Source organism: Geotrypetes seraphini, chromosome 5 (assembly GCF_902459505.1).
Source record: "Geotrypetes seraphini chromosome 5, aGeoSer1.1, whole genome shotgun sequence".
Taxonomy (NCBI): Eukaryota; Metazoa; Chordata; class Amphibia; order Gymnophiona; family Dermophiidae; genus Geotrypetes; species Geotrypetes seraphini.
Genome location: NC_047088.1, coordinates 131517917 through 131531378, shown reverse-complemented (window position 1 = coordinate 131531378; position 13462 = coordinate 131517917).

Below are 13462 nucleotides of genomic sequence, written 5' to 3'. Positions count from 1 at the left end.
CAGAGTCAGACTGATATAATTTCCCATAGGCCTTCGCTGACATAAGTAATGCCAACTATAAATGCTGAATGGTAGCGATAGCTAGGCTGACACATGTCTGCACTGATGATTACTCCCAAGTCTCTTTCTTCTGAAGTCCTAGCTATTGTTTCTCCATTTAAGGTGTAAGGTTTGCATGGATTTCTGCTACCGAGATGCATAACCTTACATTTCTTAGCATTGAAGCCCAGCTGCCATGTCGAGAACCAGTTTTCCAACGTAAGCAGATCCTGCGTCATACTATCCTGCAGATTGCTTTCACTTACTATATTACATAGTTTGGCGTCATCAGCGAATAGAGTTACTTTACCCTGAAGCCCTCGGGTCAAGTCCCTTATGAATATGTTAAAAAGGAGTGGACCCAGGACTGAGCCCTGTGGCACTCCGCTGGTCACCTTCGATGTCTCAGAGAGGGTGCCGTTGACCACCACTCTCTGACGTCTTCTACTCAGCCAATCATTGACCCATGCAATTAGTGTCTCACCTAACCCCATTGATTTCATCTTGTTTAATAGTCTACGGTGTGGGACGCTGTCGAAAGCCTTACTGAAATCCAAGTACACTATGTCCAGAGACTCTCCCGAGTCTAGCTTTCCTGTTACCCAATCAAAGAAGCTGATAAGATTGGATTGGCATGACCTACCCCTAGTGAATCCATGTTGACTAGGATCCCTTAGATTCCCCTCATCCAAAATCGTGTCTAATTTACATTTAAGTAGTGTTTCCATGAGTTTACACACTATTGATGTGAGACTCACTGGTCTGTAATTCGCAGCCTCCGCTCTGCAGCCCTTTTTGTGCAGAGGAACGACGTTAGCTGTTTTCCAGTCCAGGGGGACTCTCCTCGTACTTAGGGAGAGATTGAAGAGTATGGCTAACGGTTCCGCCAGGACATCGCACAGCTCTCTGAGCACTCTTGGGTGCAATTTGTCTGGTCCCATGGCTTTGCTCACCTTGAGTCTTGACAGTTCGCTGTAAACATCAGCTGGTGAGAACCCAAAATTCTGAAATGGGTCTTCCTTGCTTGGCTTTGCTTCCAGCTGTAGCCCGTGTCCAGGTGCCTCGCAGGTAAAGACTGAGCAGAAGTAATCGTTCAGTAGTTTGGCTTTTTCGGAATCTGTTTCCACATAATTCCTGTCTGCTGTTCTAAGGCGTACTATCCCGTTTGTGTTCTTCTGCCTGTCACTAATATACCTGAAGAAGGATTTGTCCCCTTTCTTAATGTTCTTTGCTAGAGTTTCTTCCACTCGAAGTTTGGCCTCCCTGACTGCTGTTTTGACCGCTGCAGCCCTTGTCTTGTATTCAATGTTAGCTTCTTTCTTCCCGGTGCGTTTGTATGAAAGAAATGCTCTTTTCTTGTCCTTGACTAAGTGTGAGACCTCATCAGTGAACCAAAGGGGTTTCTTCTTTCTTTGTTGTTTATTTACCGATATTATGTAGCGGATAGTTGCTTCGTGTAGTGTCCTTTTCAGTGTTGACCACATAGCTTCCACATCATCCGTTGTTTCTTGAGCCTGTAGCGTCTGATGGACGAAATCACCCATGCTTGCGAAGTCAGTGCCCCGGAAATTGAGTATCCTCGTTTTTGTTTGTGATCTAGGGAAGCCCTTTCTAAGGTTGAACCATACCATGTTATGGTCACTGGTTGCCAGCGTTTCTCCTACCGAGACTTCTGTGACGCTTTCCCCATTCGTAAGTACCAGGTCCAGGATGGCCTGGGCCCTAGTGGGCTCTAGTACCATTTGTTTGAGCTGTACTCCCTTCATGGATGTTAATATCCTCCTGCTACTACAAGTTGTTGCTGAGAATGTGTTCCAGTCTACATCTGGCATGTTGAAGTCCCCTAGCAGGACAACGTCCCCCCGTAAGGTGATATTCTCAATGTCTTCAATTAATTCTGTGTCCTTGTCCTCCGATTGTCTTGGAGGTCTGTATACCACACCAAGGTATAGGCATTTCTCTCCACCTCTGGCCAGGTTTACCCAGATGGATTCCCCAGTGTAATTGACATCTGTGATCCTAGTTGTCTTGATGTTCTCTTTGATGTAAAGTGCTACCCCACTTTCCAACTTACCCTCTCTATCTTGGCGAAGCAGGTTGTATCCTGGTATAGTTATATCCCACCCATGAGAGTCTGTGAACCATGTTTCGGATATTGCTACCACGTCTAGGTCTGCATTTACTATTTCTGTTTCTAGTTCTAGAAATTTATTCCCTAGGCTGTGTGCATTTACATACATAGCTCTCCACTCTTTGTGTCTACTAAACTCCTTTAAAGAGTTACCCATCTGAATTAGAGTGTCTCCTAGCGAATCTTTTGCAGCAAGGGTACTTACCTCTGACTTAGAAGTGGAGTTTTGGTTCACCTCATCAGGATTGTTACTTACTGCTCCGGTATATAAATGGGTACCCTCCCCCAACTTACCTAGTTTAAAGCCCTTCGAAGCAGGCGGGCTACTCGGTGTCCGAAGACGTTCTTACCTCTGTTGGTCAGGTGGAGTCCGTCTGATCCCTGGAGTCCCTGTAGTGCCTCCCCGTGATTCAGGAATCCGAAGTTCATTTCCCGGCACCATCGTTGTAGCCATTCATTTGTCTTCAGAATACGTTCGTCCCTGTCTCTTCCCTTGCTCCTAACAGGAAGAATTGAAGAGAATACTACCTGTGCTCCTGTCTGCTTCAACCTCTCCCCCAGAGCGCCGAAGTCTCTAGCTATGCCTTCCAGAGTGTTCTTGGCAGTGTCATTCGTTCCGACGTGGATGAGCAGCATTGTGAAGTGGTCCTTGGGCCTGAGAAGCCTATCAAGACAGGCTGTCACATCTCGTATTCTGGCTCCAGGCAGACAGCAGACCTCCCTCGACTGCATATCTGGTCTGCATATTGGTCCCTCGGTGCCCCTCAACATGGAGTCCCCGATGACTATTACTCTGCGCTTCCTTTGGGGATGTTGATCAGATGTCCCCGGAACTGGAGTCGTGTGATGGGCGTCTTCCTGATTCTCGTCGGCCGTTCCTTCCTGTAAGATCTGGAATCTGTTCCTCAGGGTGAGTTGTGGGGTTGATGTGAAGCTACCCTGTGTACGAGAAAGAGAAGAAGATGAAACTAAATAAGGGGGGGGGGTCTTCTGCGCTTGCCTGTGGAGGAGGTTACTAGCTGCCAGGAGTCGGCGTCTCCAGCCATCTCCTGCACCCCAATCGGTCTCAAAGCTGAAGGTTTGGGCGTCTCGAGGATGGACTTATCGTGCACCTGCACGGTGATGTGGGACAGCTCCTGGACGACCTCATCGATGAATGCCTCATCCTCTCGGATGCTTCTCAAGCGTTTCACCTCCTCCCTCAGGTTCCATAGTTCCTGCAAGATGTCACCGTCCAGCTGTTCCACCTCCTCTGTCTGCGTAGAGACTGTGGTGTACTGCTGGGGGAAGGCCTCGGTCTGCACAGCGACCTCTGTCCACCGTCTCGGGTCTACCTCTGAGCGCAGGCCGTGGCCACCCCCTTCAACCCCTCGGTGACAGTAATGCTGTTCTTGATGGTAGTCTTAACGCTTCTTGTTCTCCCTGCCATATCCACGTTGTAAGCGAGATCTGCCGCTCTCCACGTGCTTGTATCTCTCCTCTGCTGATTTAGCTTTGTGGACCCTCCATTGGCTCGCGCCCTTTTATGGGGGGAGATCGGGTGTGTGACATCGGGGGGTGGGCGGAACTACTGTCTGCCGCTTCCCCTCTCCGAGTCTCGATCGCCTCCCACTCTCCTGCTACAGATCGCTGTACACCTCTCTTCTCCCCTTTCCAGCGATCTCTGCCTCCCAACTGCCTTTCTCTCCTCTCCGCTCACCTTGTGCAGCTTGCTCTGCCTCCCGACTGCTTTTTCCTCTCCTCGCAGCTATCTCAGCCCCAGCCTTACAAGCACCCACTCTCTCTGCTCACCACTCTCCACTTGCTTGTATCTCTCCTCTGCTGATTTAGCTTGCATATTCATTGGGGAAATCCTGAAAACCCAACTGGATTGCGGCCCTCCAGGACCGACTTTGACACCTGTGCCCTAGAGGATAGAGCCAAAGAATAGACAGCTTTTGTGACCCACCAGGGTTTATATCAGCTCACTGTTTTACCCTTTGGATTATATGGGGCCCTGGCTACTTTCCAACAAACCATGAATCACTTACTCTGACCCCATAGATGATATAGTAATTTTTTGAGACACATGGGAACAACGTGTACAAAATTTGGAGGCAATCTGTAGAACCCTTCAGCAACTAGGTCTTAAAACAAATCTATACAAATGTGCCCTAGGAAAATGGGAGGTGAAATACCTAGGGTATTGTGTTGGACAAGGGTAGGTTAAGCCATTGTCATCCTGTGTAGAGGCTATTCAAAAGGTTCTCATTACAAAAACAAAAAATACTTACAGCAATTTTTGGGTATGGTAGGATATTACCGTGGGTTTATACCCAAATTTGCCGAGGTAACCTCCAGTTTGACTGACTGAACTATTATGTAATACCTTCCTCAACACATTAACATGGATGACAGAAGCAGACAGAACATAAGAACATAAGAACATAAGAACTGCCTTCTCCGGATCAGACCTTCGGTCCATCAAGTCCGGCGATCCGCACACGCGGAGGCCCTGCCAGGTGTACACCTGGCGTAATTTATATTCCACCATATCCTTATATGCCTCTCTTAAGGAGATATGCATCTAGTTTGCTCTTGAAGCCTAGGACGGTAGATTCCGCAATAATCTCCTCTGGGAGAGCATTCCAGGTGTCAACCACTCTCTGAGTGAAGCAGAACTTCCTGACATTAGTCCTGAACCTGTCCCCCCTTAGCTTCATTACATGTCCTCTAGTCCGTGTCAAATTGGACAATGTAAATAATCTTCTCTGCTCTATTTTGTCGATTCCTTTCAGTATTTTGAAGGTCTCGATCATATCCCCACGCAGTCTCCTTTTCTCAAGGGAGAACAATCCTAGTGTTATAAGTCTGTCCTCGTATTCCAGTTTCTCCATACCCTTCACCAGTTTTGTTGCTCGTCTCTGCACCCTCTCCAGCAGTTTTATATCCTTCTTTAGGTAGGGAGACCAATGTTGGACGCAGTATTCCAAGTGTGGTCTGACCATTGCCCTATATAGCGGCATTATAACTTTCTCCGATCTACTCGAGATTCCTTTCTTTATCATGCCCAACATTCTATTTGCCTTCTTCGCCGCTGCCGCGCATTGTGCCGACGGCTTCAGGGTCCTATCTATCAGCACACCCAGGTCCTTTTCTTGTTCACTCTTCCCCAGAGTTGCACCTGACATTGTATACTCGTATTCCTTATTTTTATTGCCTAAATGCATTACCTTGCATTTCTCCACATTGAATTTCATCTGCCATTTCTCCGCCCATGTTTCTAACTGACACAAGTCGCTCTGGAGTTTCTCTCTATCATCCTGCGATCTGATTGCCCGGCATAGTTTTGTATCGTCTGCAAACTTGATGATCTCACTGGATGTTCCTTCCTCTAGGTCATTTATATAAATATTAAAAAGGATCGGCCCAAGTACCGAGCCCTGGGGCACACCACTAGTCACTTTCTCCCAGTCGGAGAACTTCCCATTTATGCCCACTCTCTGCTTTCGGTTTTCCAGCCATTTGCCTATCCATCTTTGTATATCCCCCTCTATGCCATGGCTATGTAGTTTCCTGAGAAGTCTTTCGTGTGGAACTTTGTCAAACGCTTTCTGGAAGTCCAAATATATTATGTCCACCGGCTTCCCACTATCGATTTGCTCGTTCACGGTCTCAAAAAATTGGAGTAAATTAGTCAAACATGATTTCCCTTTCCTGAATCCATGTTGACTGGGTTTCATTAAGTCATATGCGTCCAAGTGCCGGACTATGCTATCCTTGATCAGTGCTTCAACCATCTTGCCAGGGACAGACGTAAGACTCACAGGTCTATAGTTGCCCGGTTCCCCTCTCGATCCTTTTTTGAAAATTGGGGTGACGTTCGCTATCCTCCAGTCGTCCGGTATCTGTCCAGTTCTGATTGTCAGGTTTGCAAGTTTTTGCAATAACTCTCCGATTTCAACCTTCAATTCCTTTAAGACTCTCGGATGAATCCCATCCGGTCCAGGGGATTTGTCGCTTTTAAGTTTGTCGATCTGATAGTATATCTGGTCTAAGTCCACTTCAACTGTGGTGAGGCTGTCTTCTATTTCTCCTGCAAACACTTTCTCCGCTTCAGGTATTGTTGAGGTGTCCTCCTTCGTAAAGACGGACGCAAAGAAGGAATTTAGTTTGTCTGCGATTTGTTTATCTTCCTTGACGTACCCTTTTCTTCCCTGGTCGTCCAGGGGTCCCACTGCCTCTTTTGCAGGTTTTTTCCCTTTCACGTATCTAAAGAAGGGCTTGAAGTTTTTGGCCTCCTGGGCTATTTTTTCCTCATATTCCTGTTTTGCATTCCTCACCGCCTTGTGACATTTCTTCTGATCATCTTTATGTTTGTTCCAGGCTTCGGTTGTCTTTATGCATTTCCATTTTTTGAAAGAGTCCTTCTTTTCTTTTATGGCTTCCTTCACCTGTATGGTAAGCCATGCCGGTTCTCTTTTGCTCTTTGTTCTCCGATCTTTGGAAATCTTCGGAATGTAGAGATCTTGTGCTTCTGTGATAGTATTTTTCAGTAGTGTCCATGCCTGATCAACCGTTTCAAGTTTGTCCATCATCTTCTCGAGTCGTTTTTCTACCATGGCTCTCATGCTATCGTATTTACCCTTTTTAAAGTTCAAGGTGGTGGTTAAGGTTTTGGCATGTTTCCCTTTCCTGATGTGTAGTTTAAAGTTGATTACATTATGATCACTCGTTCCCAGTGGAACTATGACTTCCACTTCTGTTATCGGTCCCGTGAGGCCATTTAGGACCAAGTCCAAGGTGGCGTTGCCTCTTGTCGGCTCTTTTACCATTTGTTCCAGGAAGCAATCCCCTAGCACCTCCAGGAACTTGGCTTCCTTGCCGCAGTTGGAGGTTGCTAGTTTCCAGTCTATCCCTGGGAAATTGAAGTCTCCCAATATAATTACATTGCCTGTCTTGCATTCTTGTTTGATTTCCTCCATCATTTCTGTTCCCTAAAGGAGAGTTTGTGTAAGGGGCCTGTACTGAAGAAAGTTGACTGTAGTCAAAAATTCATACTTCAGACTGATGCCTGTGGAATAGGTTTAGGGGCGGTACTGAGCCAGGTGGAGGGAGAGAATGAGTATCCAGTGATGTTCCTCAGTAGAAAATTGTCTACAGCAGAACAGTATTCCATCACCGGAAAGGAATGTTTCAGCACTAAAATGGTATATCAGCATCCTTCAATATTATTTATCGGGATGCGAATTCACCCTTGTGGCCAGTGGCGTACCAAGGGGGGGGCGGGAGGGGCGGTCCGCCCCGGGTGCCAGCCATGAGGGGGTGCTCCCGGCCTTGACGTTCAGTCCCCCCCCCCGAAGGACCGCTCGCCCCACTGACCTTCCTGCACCACCTGTGAAGCAGCCCGCAGCAGGATCACGACATCAGCGATCCCTGAGCTGCTTGGGCGCTGCTTCCTGCGCCGCGGTTCCTCCCCCTCCTCTGACGTCAGAGGAGGGGCGGGACCGCGGCGCAGGAAGCAGTGCCTAAGCAGCGCAGGGATCGTTGACGTCGCGATACTGCTGCGACTGCTTCATAGGTGGTGCGGGGAGGCCAGGGGAGCGAGCGATCCTTCGGGGTGGGTCGGGGCATCAGGCCTTCAGGATGGGGCGGGCGGGCAGGCAGGTAGGCTTTCAAGGGGGAGGGGGGTGACAGGCAGGCATGCAGGCCTTCAAGGGAGGGACAGGCAGGCCTTCAAGGGAGGAGGCAGGCCTTTGGGGGTGTGTGCAGACCTTCAAGGGGTGCAGGCCTTCAAGGGGGAGGGACAAGCCTTCAAGGGGGGGACAGGCAGGCAGGCCTTCAAGGGGGGACAGTCCTACAAGGGGGTGGGACAGGCCTACAAGGGGGGGACAGGCCTTAGGGGGGTGTAGACCTTCAAGGGGGTGCAGGCCTTCAAGGGGGGGACAGGCCTTCAAGGAGTGGACAGGCAGGCAGGCCTTCAAGGGGGGGACAGGCCTTCAAGGGGGGGACAGGCCTCCAAGGGGGTGGGACAGGCCTTCAAGGGGGGTGCAGGCCTTTAAGGGGGGACAGGCCTTTGGGGGGGACTCTGGTTTAGAAGTACACGGAGGGAAGGGGTGTTCAAAGAGTCGTGCATATGCCAAACTTTGTGGGGGGAAGAAATAATGGGTCTGAAAATAGAGGAGAGGGAGAGAGATGATGGACCATGGGATTTAGGGAGGGAAGGAACAGAAAGGGAGAGAAATTGGACACAAGGGATGGTGTGGAGGAGGGATAGAGATACTGAATAGGAGGGTAATTGGGAAAAGAAAGTGAGAGATGGTGGACTCTGGGGTGGTGGGGAAGGAGGGAGAGATGCCGGATGAAAGGGTAGTTAAGAAAAGGTGGATCTGTGGAGGGAGATGAAAAAAAGGAAAGATACCAGACTTCCTGGGGAGGGAAGGGAAATGGAAAGGGAGGACAGAGTTGGCAGATGGATGGTTAGCATGCAGAAAGAAGAAAGAAGGAGACCCTGGCAAGCAAGTTATCAGAAGAAAACCAGAGCCTTGGACCAACAAGATTTGAAATATAACCAGACAACAAAAGGTAGAAAAATTAATTTTATTTTCTGTTTTGTGATTATAATATGTCAGATTTGAAATGTGTATCCTGCCAGAGCTGGTGTTGGACTGCAAACGTGAGCTAGGATTTAACAGAGAGAGGAAAAGTCCTTTTTCTTTCTTTATTTTATTTACACCACAGTGCCAGTGTGGTTAGGAGAAGCCAAAGGGGATGAAAAAGCTATAAAACCCACCAGGAGTTTTGAAAAAAATCACCCAACTGGGCAGGAAAATCGAATTGAAAAACCAATTCAATAGGCTGAATCGAATCGAAATTTTTTTTCCTGAATCTGGCAGCATTAGTTTGCACTACTGTCTTAGACTTTAGGACCTGGGATTGGGGAGAGATGGCATCCTCAGTACTTTATAATGCAAGTGAAACGAGGATTTGGTCAGACTTTTGAAGGGTCTGCAGAAAAAAAATATTGTATAGGCCGGGGACATGAGACAGCAGGAAATGGGAACTTTTCTTCCTTCTATTTTTGTGAATGGAAAGGCTGAGGATGTCAGAGAGTTCAGTTAAAATATGTGCTTTATAAGAAAATATAATAATGTGTTTTATAAAGTTTATAGCATTGCTGGCCTACCCAGTGAGGTGTTCCTAGTGGTGGTGGTGGCAGCATGTCAATGTGTTGAGAGGAAGAGGTGGTCTGGGAAATTCTGCTGAGCAAACTCTGGGCCCATTTCCACCCCCCAGTTAGTCCACTCCACTCAACTGGTTCACACACTGAGTGGGTCTTTGGGTGTTGTTTTGGGATTTCTTCCAGTGGTTTATCAGTATCTCCTTCTGGTCCAAGGAAGGAAACTTTGTTATCCTTAGCATTGACCTACAGAATATGTTTGTAACAACGCTGCTTGTGTGGCATTAGGCTATGTAGTGATCGAAAGAAAAAACCAGACCTTTGCACATTTTTGCACTATATGGTGGTTGTATGAGGAGATTCACATTTCCTGCACAGCTAAGTCCATGTGAAGTTACCTTGTGCTGTATTTGACATCTAGCAAGGTCTCTGTTTGAAAGGAATGATGTAAACTTAAAAATGAAGTGGCCAGAAGTTATGGTAAAAGCAGATAGTGTAGCTGGTTTTAATAAAGATTTGGACAAATTCCTGGAGGAAAAGTCCATAATCTGTTATTAAGACATGGGGTAAGTGTCTGCTTGCCCTGGATCGGTAGCATGGAATGTTGCTACTCTTTGGGTTTTGACCAGGTATTAGTGTCCTGGATTGGCTACCATGAGAATGGGCTACTGGGCATGATGGACCATTGGTCTGACCCAGTTAGGCTATTCTTATGTTATGTTCTCATCTGTAGGGGCCTTTGTTTTCACTTCTTATTTTAATGTATTTTTTTTCTGGGAACTTATCAGTGTTTTTTATAATGGGAACAAAAATGGAAGAAAATTAATGTGTGTGGGATGAGAGGGTAACTAATTTCTTCAGCTAAATAATTCAATCCACTTCAAACAGACATAGGAGAACTCACGCACCATTCACACACCCTCCAACCAAAAACGTCAAAAGAAAAAAACTGTTCGACATCCTCCTAGCCATTCAAGCTGCAACACTCGACCAACTCTACAACCAATTGACATCGACCACAGACTGCAAAACCTTCAAAAAGAAATAAAAACCCTTCTATTCAAAAAACACATAAAACCGAACTAACACAATCAGAACTGTCCCAAGCATCACCTGCGACTACTCCATATGTACTTCTGATGTCAGGACAATTCAGACATAATTTATGTTATGTTATGTTTGGAATATAAGAAAATTTTCACTGCCTGTTTCTATTCTGACCATTTATTCTGTTTCATGGTCATTACAAAAAATATTTTTTTACATGGGGGGGGTGTCAAAAAATGATGGGCCCCGGGTGCCACCTACTCTAGGTACGCCACTACTTGTGGCAGATCATTTTCCTCTCAAATAGTTACATTTAATGCTTCATAGCAAGTTTATACAGAGACCGTTGGTCAGCAATTACCCTTGATTTACACAGGCTCATGTTTATTTCTGTTTGCGGTTTAATTTGAAACCTTTTCAACCTTGGACCCCTGATGAAGGCGTGTTAATCAAAACACAGACCGTGTCAGAACCCTTGGTTTGTTGAAAGGTGATAACATTAACCGTATTTAATAATAGATATAATAAACATAGCCTGCATCTTGTACGCTTGTCTGCAGTTTTTCCTTGTTTTCCGTGTGCTGTTTTGTTTTCACTGTAGATTGTGTTGGATTTTCCCTTTGTTGTTTTTTTTACATTTAATGAAGAACAGCAGTGCTAGATTTATGCTATGGTATTTAATGCTGCAGGCCTACCAATTTACTGTTGTTCACAGGGCAGGGAAAGTCCAAGTTCATACAGATTATTTGTCCTGGGTGGTGGAGAGCACAGACTGCATATGCTCAACCTCATGGGATTGAGCTGAGGAGGTGTATGTCCCATCACAGGAGATGGGAGGATCTGATAAAGTGCCTTCCAAAGAAAAGGGGTATAGGAAGACAACCTGGGTGTAGGAAGGCCTAAATGAACTTTGGTTTCTCTCAGGGTGAAGACAGGAATCCTTCATGGGTGGTTGTAGCTGGATAGGTAAGCTATGTGGGAGGTGGTAGGGACAGGTTATCTTTTATAATCCCTTTCTAAATATTTCCTGAGTTATAGAACTGAAAGACTGTTGTACTATAATTGATCTGAGGAACATTTGCATAAAATTTCCATGCAAGAGGAACTCTGTGAACTTCTTACTGTAAAAAGGCTGATATGCCTTTACTCACTATAAGAGTGGTAGAAGCAACAACCCTGGACTGGTACATAAGATATGAGGTGTTTCTCAGACTGATAAGTACGTTTCTAACCCTAAACCAAAGGGTGGGTGAGAAACAGAAACTTCAAAGAGAGTTGTGGCTTGGAAATGAGGGAACACGGGGGGGGGGGGGAGAAAGGGCTTTTCAGAGGCTCTGTACTGCCCGTCCAGGTGAATGCTGGCACCCAGCCTAACCCTCAATAAGCCCAAACTTGATCAGTAGAGATTGGAGTGACTGAAAGATCCAGGAGAAAGCAAGAAGAACCAGGGATTGACAAGACAGGATCAGATCTGCCTTCACTCAGCCTATATTTTCAACTGCCTCTTTCCTGATTGGCCTTATCTTTCCTCCAGCAACTGGGTAGTCAGCAAGCAGATTGATCGCTCCATCTCCCATCTCTCTTGCAGTCCACAGATAGCCCCCCCCCCTCGCTGCCTCTGACTGGATGTCTGTAACCCCTCCCAAGCAAGCACTCAGGTGATCTCACTAGCTTTGCTATTTAATTTGAACCCTCTCTGGGCGGCACATGCCGCAACAAAAGAGCGCTCCTTTATGTGCCTTTTTTGGGCGCATCCATATTTTCTCTTCCTCTTATTGTATAGCTCTATTTCCTTTCTCTGTTCCCCTCCTTATGGGCTCCTATTCACTTTCTGCTAATACTCACTCTCCCCAATCTTACTCCCTTTCCCTTTCCTCTCCACACCATAAGCCCTCAATATCCTTCTTTTCCTATTCTCTCACCAGCCATCTTGTCATCTACCTTATTCACTGCACTCAAGCTCAAGCATTCTCTCTCTTCCATTCATCCATCTCATCTTCGTCATTGCCATCATTATTCCCCTTTGCTTCGACTTACTCTCTTACTCCTTCTGCTCTCTGCTGGGGATGTGAATCCAAACCCTGGCCCTCCATGCCAGCTGCTTTCCCATGTGTATAACTGCCTTAACCTTATACCTGTTCCTCTCCTTCAAACCTCCTCTCTCAAGTTTCAAGTTTATTGTATATTTGATTAATCGCTTACTCAAATTTCTAAGCGATGAACATATCATTAAAATTACATACAATTAAGGGAGCAGCAAAACAAGCAAAAACTAAGCATATGTAACATGTTAAAGACTAATATTACAAACATATAAAAACGAGAGGAAAGGATGGGTAGATAAATACAAATTGCTGATAGAAAAGAAGATAATTATGGTAAAAATCAATAGGGAGGGAATAAACAATGAACCTTAACAAGGTTATGGAAGTATAAGAAAGAATGTCACTGTGTGGTCGAAAAGAGAATATGAAGAGAGGCTAGCCAGGGAAGCACAAAATTTCAAACCGTTTTTTTAGATATGTTAAAGGAAAGCAGCCGGCAAGGGAGGAGGTGGGACCGCTGGATGACGGAGACAGGAAGGGAGTGGTGAAGGAGGAGAAAGAAGTCGCGGAAAGACTTAACATGTTCTTTTCATCTGTATATACAAACGAAGACACAACCAACATACCGGAACCTGAGCAATTCTACAATGGAAAACAAGCAGGAAAATTAACATCCATGGAAGTGAGCCTTAAACATGTGCGCAGGCAGATAGAAAAATTAAAAACTGACAAATCTCCGGGTCTGGACGGAATCCATCCAAGGGTTCTGAAGGAATTAAAGGAGGAGATAGCGGGACTACTGCAGCAAATTTGCAACCTATCCCTGAAAACAGGTGTGATCCCAGAGGATTGGAAGATAGCCAACGTTACGCCCATCTTTAAAAAGGGATCAAGAGATGACCCGGGAAACTACAGACCGGTGAGTCTGACCTCGGTTCCGGGGAAAATGGCAGAAGCACTGATAAAAGAAAACATCGATGAACATTTTGAAAGAAACGAACTTCTGCAAAGGGAGATTGTGCCTAACTTATTACACTTCTT